General features: G+C 35.9%; 1 pseudogene; it reads right to left on the bottom strand.

Annotated features, from left to right (window-relative positions):
- Window positions 1-4,781: 4,781 nt before the first annotated feature.
- LOC104856129 lies at window positions 4,782-9,655 on the bottom strand (annotated as a pseudogene).
- Between the last annotated feature and the right edge of the window lie 710 nt (window positions 9,656-10,365).

The following is a 10,365-nucleotide window of genomic DNA, read 5'->3' as shown; positions in this document are numbered from 1 at the left end:
GTATCTCCATACTGATTTCCACAATCTACACTCCCAATAACAGCACACCAGTCTACACTCCCATCAACAGTGGAGAAGGTTTCCTTTTTCCTCACAATCTTGCCAGCATCTGTTATTGGTTGATTTCTTGATAGCAGCCATTCTTTCTGGGTTGAGTTGGAATCAGTATTGTTTTCATCTGCATTTCTCAAATGACTAGTGATGTTGAACATTTTTTTCATATATTTATTTGCTATTTCTACTTCTTCATTTGAGAAATGTCTGTTCATTTAGGATGCTCATTTTTGGGTTGGGCCTTTATACTTGGGAGATCTGATTTTTTTAAGGTCTTTATATATTCTAGATAGTAGACCTTTGTCTGAGTAACAGCTGGTAAAATTTTTTCTCACATTGTGGGTTGTCTCTTCACTCAGTTGATGGTTTCTCTTGCTTTTCAATGAGAAAAACTTTTCAATGAGAAGAGATCCAAGATGTTGATTCTTTGTGCTAGTTCACATGTGACTGAAGTTTTGTTTATAGAGTCTTTTCCTATACCAGTGTCTTCAAGAGTTCTACCTAACCTCTTTTCCAGCCATTTTAGTGTTTCTGTTTCGATGTTTAGATCTTTAATCTATTTCAATTGAAGTTTAGTGCATGGTGACAGATATATATCTAGTTTTAATCTTTGGCAAGTGGAAACCTAATTTTCCCAGCACAATTTATTCAAAAGATTATCTTTCCTCCACTGAGGGTGTTTGTCTCCTTTGTCAAAGATGAGGTGTCTCAGTATGTCTGAAATTGTTTCTGCATCTTCTAATCTGTTCTGTTGATCTTCAGTTCTGTTTCTTTGACAGCACCATGCTGCTTTTATCACAGTAGCTTTGTGGTATAATTTGAAGTTCGGGATTGTGATACCCCCAGCCTTGTATTTGTTCCCTAGAATTGCTTTTGCTATTCTAGGTCTCTTCTTATTTCAAATGAATTTTTGAGTCTGGCATGGTGGCACACACCAGTAATTCCAGCACTCAGGAGGCTGAGGCAGGAGGATCCCTGTGAATTCATGTCCAGCCTGGGCTGCATAGTGAGTTCCAGGTCAGTCTTAACTACATAGTGAGACTGTCTCAAAAAAAAAAAGATGAAACCAAATGAATTTTGGATTGTTTTCTCAAAGTCTATGAAATACACTGTTGGAATTTTTATTGGGCTTGCATTTGATTTATATAGCAATTTTGGAATTGGGGCCATTTTCACTATATTGATTCTTCCTACCCAAGAACAAGTGATGTGTTTCCATTTTCTGATATCCTCTTGAATCTTTTTCAGAGTAGAGGTTTTTTATTTCCTCCATTAGATTGATTCCTATGTATTTCTCTTTTTTTATGCTATTATGAAAGGAGTTATTTCTCCAGTTCCTTTTTTAGTAAGTCTATTGTTTGTGTACAGGAAGACTATTGATTTTTGTGTGTTGACCTTGTATCCAGCTACTCAACTGAATTGGATTATTAAGTCTAGAAGACTTTTGGTGGAGTTTCTTGGGGTCTTCTATATAGTGTCCTACATCATCCTCAAATAATGACAGTTTAACTTCTTCATTTCCTATCATTATTCCTTTTATTTCTTTCTCTTGTCTAATTGCTGTGGCTATGGTTTCCATAATTCTATTGAACAGGAGTGATGTTGGTGGACATCCTTGTCTTCTTCCTCATTTTAGCATGAAAGATTTCAGTTTTTATCCATTTAGTATGATGTTTGCTGGGTTTTTTTTCATAGATGGCTTTTATTGCATTGAGATAAAACCATTTAATTCCAATTTTCTGTAGGTTTTTATCATGAATATGCATTGGATTTTGTGGAATGTTTTATCTTCATCTATTGAGATGGTTGTATGGTTTTTGTCCTTGGCTCTGTTAATATAGTGTATGAAATTTATTTTTTTCAGCTTTAATTGAGTTTATTCGTACATTTTAGGGATACAGTACAGTTACATTCATTGTTGGGATCTTGTACTTCTAAATGACAGGTCTTGTTTCTCATTTTTCCCCCTTTTCTCTGCTCTCCCATCACTCCCTCCTCCCCTCCCCATCTACAAGCACTTTATTTGCATCTTTTCTTTATCTCACATTTTTTTCTTTTCACTTATTGATTTGCATGTGTTGAACCATCTGGCATCCCTGAGATGAACCCAGTTTGGTCAGAATGTATTATCTTCTTGATGATCTTCTGCATTCTCTTTGACAGTATCTTATTGAGAATTTTTGCATCTATATTCATTAGCATGTTTGGTCAATAGTTCTCTTTTTGGGTTGGGTCTGTCTTTGGTTTGGGGATCAAGGTGTTGCTTGCTTCCAGGAATTAATTTGAGAGTTTTGCTTCCCTTTCAATTTTATTGAAGAGTTTAAACAACAGTGGCAATAGTTCTTCTCTAAATATCTTCTACAATTCAGTAGTGAAGCCTTCAGATCCTGGGCTTTTCTTTGTTGGTAATTTTTTATTACATTTTAAATTTCATTGATGATATTGGGTTGTTTAGAATTTTTATATCTCCTTCATTCAATTTTGGCAACTATATGTATCTAGAAATCTTTCTATTTCCTCTGTGCTTTCCATCTTTTGGAGTACAAGTTCACAAAGTAGGTATTGATGATCTGGATTTGTTCTGTATCTGTTGTATTTTCACCCTTTTCATTCCTAATTATGTGGATTTGGGCTCTCTCTCTCTCTCTCTCTCTCTCTCTCTCTCTTTCTGATAGGGTTGACTAAGACTTTGTCAATTTTGTTTATTCTTTTGAAGAACCAACTCTTTCCTTCACTGATTTTTTTTTGTATCATTCACTTAGTATCCATTGCAATGACCTTTATAATTCCCTCCCTTGTATGATCTTTATGTTTGTCCTGCTTTTCTTTTTCTAGAAGATTGGGGTTCAGAATTAGGTTGTTTGTTTGACCTCTCTCTGTTTCCTTAATATGAGTATTCACTGCTATGAATTTCCTTCTCAGTATTGCTTTCATTTTTTCCCATAAATTCTGATTTGTTGCATTGGTGTTCTCTTTCAATTGTACAAACTAATTTCTTCTTTAATTTCCTCTATGACCCATTGGTTGCACAGAAGTGTGCTGTTTACTACATGCTTTTATGAAGTTCTCATGGTTTCTTTTGCTATTGCTCTCCAATTTCGTTACAGTATGATATGATAATATATAGGGTACATGAGCAAGTATGTGGCCTGTTTTGGAGAATGACCTATGTGCAGGTGAAAAGAATGTACATTCTGATTTTGTGGGTGGATCACTCTGTAGACATCTGTTAAGTCCATTTGTTCAAGAGTTTGGTTGAGTTCTAATATTTCATTGGGATTTTTTTTGTCTAGTTGATTTATCTATTTGTGAAAGTGGGGTATTGGGTACCCTCACTACTATTGTGTTAATGCTTATTTGACTTTTCATATCTTCTACAGTTGATATTCTGTCCTCACATTGACTCATTCTACTGCATAAAATTTCAGTGGCCTTTTTAACCTCCTGGATATCTGTTTATATCTGTTTTACAGATGCCATTTGTTTACTATGTTGAGATTTCATCATATTCCTCCTCTCTTCTGTTTTGTTTTGTTTTGTTCCAGATAGTCATTTGTTCATTTATTAACACCAGGGCAATAACATGATGCTAAAAATAAACATGCATCAATTATACTATATATACTTACAAAAACCTTCTGTCCACTATTATAGGTGAAAGCTAACATTCCATCCACCCTTAGTGCATTATTATTTTCACAAGTAAAACAGGAAGGGAAAACAGTGAATTTAATGCTATTCAGCACCTTTAGTAAAGTTAAAAGACTCTGCACCTCCATATATCAAAAACATTTACATCTGTACTGCCAAATATGTAAAGTTATTTTTTCCATTTTTAGCATGAATTATTTACATTACTCTTTAGATCAATAAAATTTAACATTATTTAAAAATTATCTAAATCCATAAAAGTATTTCATAAATTTCAATATTTAGTTATTATGTACATACAAGCAAGTCCATGAAAAAAGTTTTTAAAATGTGGTCAGAAAGTTCAAGCAACATTACCAAATTTAGCAAAGTCCCAATCTAATCAAGGCAGAGAGCATTCAAACATTCAAAAGTCTTTAATAAAAGTCAACATGAGAAATAATGTTGAACCTATCAATAGAAAATATATTTTAATAGGAATGACATATGTTTAATAGCAACAGTAATGATGTGATAGAAAACTTTTATAACATTGTCATGTATGAACTACCTGGTTTGATTTTATGATAAAAGTATATTTTAGGACTAAACAAGTTGATTTCAAAAAATATTATTTTAGCAGCCATAACTTTATTTCCAGTTAAGACAGAGTAAGATGTTAAAAGTAAAATTTAGAGTTGACTAATACCCCAAAACTAGAAAATTTAAAACCTCATGCTATTCTAGCAATAACCGCTTCTAACAGGATGTAGTCTGATGTAAGGACTCTGGAAAGCCAATAATAAATAATCAGACAGATGTATGGGCTTAAAATTTCACTGAAATATTTAGGTAGAAAAATATATGAAAAAGTAGTAGAAAAGTAAAAAGAGAAAATTTAAAAATATTGCACAGCCACATTACCTAGAAAATAAAACTGATGTTTAAAAAGCTCTACACATGGATGGTATAAATTATCTTCCATATAAAAAGGTATAAATAGTTCTTAGAACCTATCAGCATCTACATTTAATTATAATACTCTGTATGAATCACTGTTGAAAGGTAAATGTCAAGTCTCTAACAATGTTTTTATTCTACTGGAAATATCTGAGGGCAGAAACCAGAATTTCTCTAAAAATATTTCCAAATCAAGAACACCTATGTATGCTGCTCTCCTGATGAGTGAATCGGCGGTGTTGGGTAAAGCATTGATGACATTGTACAGCACCAAGTTACAGTTTTAGCTTTGCAGAATGGGACAAAGCAAGTTGTGGATCATTTTGGAATAAATCTGTCCTGACTGTTTGTCCTTTAAGACTGTTTTACACATTTCAATCTGTGCAGAATGATAAGGAACATAGCAATCCTGTAGAGATCCCACCAGCACAACATTTTTGAAATAATGAAGCCCTGCTTTATTACTAAGCTTATATAAAAATGTTTGCCGAGGGTCTGAGTGATCTCAACATGTCAGTTGCAAAAGGGAACTTGATTTTTTCCATTTCTGCATAAACCAGAGACCTATATTAACAAGGGTGCTGCTGTTGTAGAGTGTGCCAAGGTGAGGTCCAGAAAGAGACAGAAAAGTATGAAGTCTGCTGAGGTAATATTTAAACCTTGGCCTCGTAAGTACAGATCAGATTATTAAATTTCCCAATGAATGTCCAATAAAGCTTATTTTTGAAACCATTAGACTATATATCTAAATGTACTTTATTATCTCATCCAAAAGGCAATCAGTCATGCTATCAAAATCAGCAAAAGTATCATTCTCATTTCTCTCAGACATTAGAAAATCAATTCTTCCTCCAGGCAGTCCAAGTTCAATGTAAGTTTTTACCAATCAGAGATCTGCACTGTTACCGTCTAAGCTGTGCACACAGACAATGAGATGCACCCCATCCTCAGAAACAGCCTCTTCTTCCAGGCTGAAATATGGCACCAAGGATACCAGCATTGGGACATCACTGTACATGAACCCAGGGAGTTTGAGTTGCTTCAGTTCTTCTTTTGCCTGAAGAAAGTCTTGCGTCTGAGGTTTTAGTGAATTCTCATACCAGAAAACTGAAGAAGTAAAGTTGTAGGAAATGCTGCTTGGCTGCCTTGTAATGGCATCAAATTTACTTTTAGAAGAATATTTCATACTACAAGGAGAGTCTTGTGATGCAGATGGGAAGGACAAGCACTCAGAAGTACAAACAGTGGGCCTATTTATACCATACCTCAAATAGTTACTCTTTACTTTCTCTGATTTTGTGAGCCTTCCTTCTGCTAGTGAATCTCTGCTGGTGTAATGGGCACTTATTGTTCCATCCAAGGATGGACAATCTGTTTCTTCATAATACCCATTTTGAACCATTTGGTTATCCTGTTCCTCCTCCTCTTCCTCTTCACCCTGTTCTTAAACATTACTAATTCCCTTTTCGTGATTTTCCTTCTGAGGGCTACCTGAATTGCTGTAGTTAACATCACATGTGTCAGAAATATCTGTAATGCTTTGAGAACCAAAGTAATTTTCCACAAGCCCTTGCTTTACCATATCAGTACTAGCTGGAAAAGGGTCACTTGTGTCCAGCTGAGTTTCACTTTCAACTTTAGGGACTTCTGAACATATCTGTTTGAGATGTAATGCATCACTACTTTTTTTCCCCACAGTTCTATCTTTGCTAACTTCTGAATTAGTAGAAACAGAACCTGAAACAACACAATGAGCGCCTAAACAAATCAGTTTTGAATTTAACCTTGCTGTTCTTGAAGAGTTATGAGATTTATCAGGACTCTTTACATGTAGTATCCAAGTTAGGTTTGGAGCTGCAACTGCTTTCACACCACTGGAAGTATCTTTATCTGAAAAAACAAGTAGTAAAGGGTCTTTAGTGCTTGAATTTAAGGAATGCATTACTGAAGTTTCATTGTCCAAATGTTCTGAAAATACAACACTCTGCTGTTGCAAAATAATGCTTGACTTCTTAGTCTCTTCACATTTTGGCAAATCAATTGTTCCTAGATTTAATACAGTTTTGCTATTGCTTAGTTGGCATTCAGGCACAATAGATTTCTTTGAATTTTCATGAGGTGACAGTTCATCATCAGACAGTAGAGAGTTTATAGATGTCAAAGATGATTGTATTTCACTTAAAGCACTGGTACTCTCAGTGCAATGGCTTCCTAATGAGAATTTTACATTATCATCAGGTTTCATCAAAAGCTGAGGAAATAATCTTTCATTATTGTAAGGACCTTGTCCTTGTGCAATTTCCAAGACTATATCAAGGTTTGAATGTGTGGCAAAAGAACATGGTTCACTTTCAACACCTGAATCTGAAAATCTAGATGAGGCATAGGTGGCATTAGTGTCTGGTAACTTAATTGAGTCTCCATTTACTACAATATGATATTCTTTTGTAGAAGGAGCAGGTAGATTACTTTTTAATTTTACTAATGATTCACAAAGAGAACGACACTTTGCTTCTTGCAAAGCTTCCTTTTCATATGCTGTTTCTATAGATTTAGATTTACCATGAGAGTCTAAGGACTCAAAGCTGGGTAGTAAACTGTCCACAGTTTCATCTTGTCAAAGCTCAGCCCATGGTCCTATTTTAACAGTTGTTTTCTCTTTGTTGAAAGGCTCTTTATTTCTGGCTTTACTTCAATTGTTCTAACTCCTGAAGATGAATCTGTCTGATGACCATGGCAATCGTCTGATGAACTTCTGGATGCCAGATTATGATCCATGTGTGTGATTTCACTATCATCCTGGGAGATATCAAGATTACCTGAAATGGACAAATTTGCACAAAGATTTAGGCTGTCAGAGTTCAAAGGATCAAACTGGTTTGGCTGTGTATTTTCAGTATCTGGAGACTTTTTTTCAGTCCTCTCTGTATGAGTTGGCAAATAGCTAGCTTCGTTTTGACTTGTCTGTCTGATGTAGGTCTTTGGGTCAAAATTATGTCCACATATTGTGGGATCCAGACCTTCCTTCTGACTACATGAAGGATTGCCTTCAAAGCATTTAGTGAGGTCATTCTGATGCTGTACTTTTCAAACATTTGTAGCCTACAAAAACCACAGAATCCTTAGAGTTCTGTTTTATTAATTTCTTGGGGTTTTCTGGTTTCATTGTTTTCATGAGCTTAGTAACCTTAACCTTGGATTTATTTGATTCTTCATTCTTTCCTTTTAGAGGTTTCATCAGCTGCTATTCCCCTTCTGTATACCAAATACTGGAGGCACCAGCAGGTCTGATCTTCAACTCTGGGCTGGAAAGTCCTGCTACAGAGCTTTCTTCAGTCTCATATTTATCCATTATACTGGAATCTGACTTCTGAAGATTCTGAATTCCCATCCAGGGTGCATCTAAGTCTTCAATAACTGAATCTAAATACCTATCTTCAAAGATTATAGGCAATGAATTGAGATCTACATCTAATTCACTACATTCAATAGGCAGGTGTGGGAGAGGACTGCAGAAGGAAGTATTTTTGATAGCGGTGCACATCTGCACATGACTCTGAGCATGAAGCTCTTGATATGCAATGGCAGCTTCTCTTGGACATTCAAAACAAAAGAATGCCTCAGAAAATATGCAAACCCTCAAGGTATGATGCTCCTGTGCTAACAGTATTCAGTTCTTCATGTAGTGTTATAACATCTAGAAACTGTCCCCATAAAGCCATCAGAAGTGAGCAAAGTTGGGCAAGATTCATATTTATACGTTCTTCCAGTTCATCAGGATTTTCTATTTTCTTAACTTCTTCACATAGTTCAGTAAGTCGAGCTTCTACATCCATTTCCTCTACATAGGAGTCTTTCTGGGTTCTTGGCTGTTTTCTTCTGAGAAGGTGCTCGTGTAGGACCTGTATGTTGGCCTTGGTGTAATGAAGTAGCTGTGCAATCCCTTGAAAGCTAGCAGCAAAATGGCACAAAGGGGTATAATGAAAATGGTAGGCATGATGGAGGAAGGAATCAACAATGATGAAACTGCAGCCATCTGGTGATAACTGTTTGGTGTAGTTAATACCAAAGACCACACTTTCAAGAGTAGGAATCACAGAACCTCTATTTTGTGCTGGTGCATTTCTATTTAACCAAGTAGTTTTCACAGGGTGAGGGAAGCTTACTAGTGGCTAGTGCAGTGAAACCAATGATGCATGACCCATAATTCAAGAGTAGGAATCACAGAACCTCTATTTTGTGCTGGTGCATTTCTATTTAACCAAGTAGTTTTCACAGGGTGAGGGAAGCTTACTAGTGGCTAGTGCAGTGAAACCAATGATGCATGACCCATAACAGACATGACAGAAAGGTGAAAATAATCAAACATAACATTGGTGTGATGGAAGTCCTCTATAGTGCACTGAAACCAATGATGCATGACCCATAACAGACATGACAGAAAGGTGAAAATAATCAAACATAACATTGGTGTGATGATGAAGTCCTCTATAGACACTGAAGTGCAGCTTCAGTGTTTGGCTACTTATTAATTGCAATGCGATCAGATCATATGCCAAATAATCCCCATTTGTAAAGTGCAGATCCAAGGATAGCAGAAAACTCATTTCCTCAAAGGTTTCTTCAATCTTTCTTTCATCCAACAACATTTTAACTTTGAATATCATATCATTTAAAACAAACTCTTCATTTTCATACAGAATTTGAAATGTTTTACTGCAAATCAGAGAATCATGAACTGAAGCTGGAAAGGCTAAAGTCATACCTGTTTCATGTAACAAACTGGCTTCTACATTGTGGGGAATTCTTGGTGGAATTTTCATAGATGCACAAATCTGGTAAAAACCTCTCTGGAATAAATCCACATTGTAGAACTTGTTTAGCTCCACAGGGAATTCTACCATTGCTTGAACTTCAGTCATTTTTAATTTATATCCAGAAGACAAATCTGGTAACAGCACCTCTGCTGATTAAAACTTCACTTTAACATTATTAAATAACCAATCTTGTACTTCCAGTTACTGATTCTCGTTATTAAAAATATATTTTTTCCACCTGATGCTGACAAGGCAAGGAAGAATTTATTGTTTGCCAACTGCTTTGAGACTCCAAAATTAAATACATAATCCAGTTGATTTTTAACCCTCTCTACCGGAGAGACCTCACCCCCGGTCCAGCGGAGAGAGGAGCTCGCAGTGCAGCTGGAAGACGATCCTGTCCGGGTCAGCACCATCCCGCTCCAGGCCCACTCACATCACTACTACAGCTGAGCAGCAAGCTCGTCACCACAGATGGCCTACTGTCCTCTGTTTTTTTAATCTGTGTCTTCTCTAGAGTTATTCATCATGTCTTTCACTATGAACACCATCTCTGTTGTTATAGGAGAAATTATTTATTATTTTATTTTTTCCACATCCTCTTTCACTGCCAGTTCAGGTATTCCAATTGGTTGAGTATCAGAATATTTCCATTTTGTTGCCTGTTGAGATTGCTTTTGGTGATCTGGAAGTCTGGTTTTGAGTCTTATTAGGTGACTTCACCTTTTAACCACTGCAGTCTGATATGCCTTTATTTGTGACTCTGCTATCCCTTGGGCTTCAATTCTTTTTTTTTTAATTGAATTTATTGGTACATTCTAGGTAGACAGTACAGTTACATTCATTACTGGGATCTTGTACCTTTACATGGCAGGTCTTTGTTCTCATTTTCTCCCCTTGTCCC

Source organism: Fukomys damarensis, unplaced genomic scaffold (assembly GCF_012274545.1).
Source record: "Fukomys damarensis isolate Sample0158 unplaced genomic scaffold, DMR_v1.0_HiC HiC_scaffold_16, whole genome shotgun sequence".
NCBI lineage: Eukaryota > Metazoa > Chordata > Mammalia > Rodentia > Bathyergidae > Fukomys > Fukomys damarensis.
This window is presented reverse-complemented; position numbering and strand designations above follow the sequence as displayed.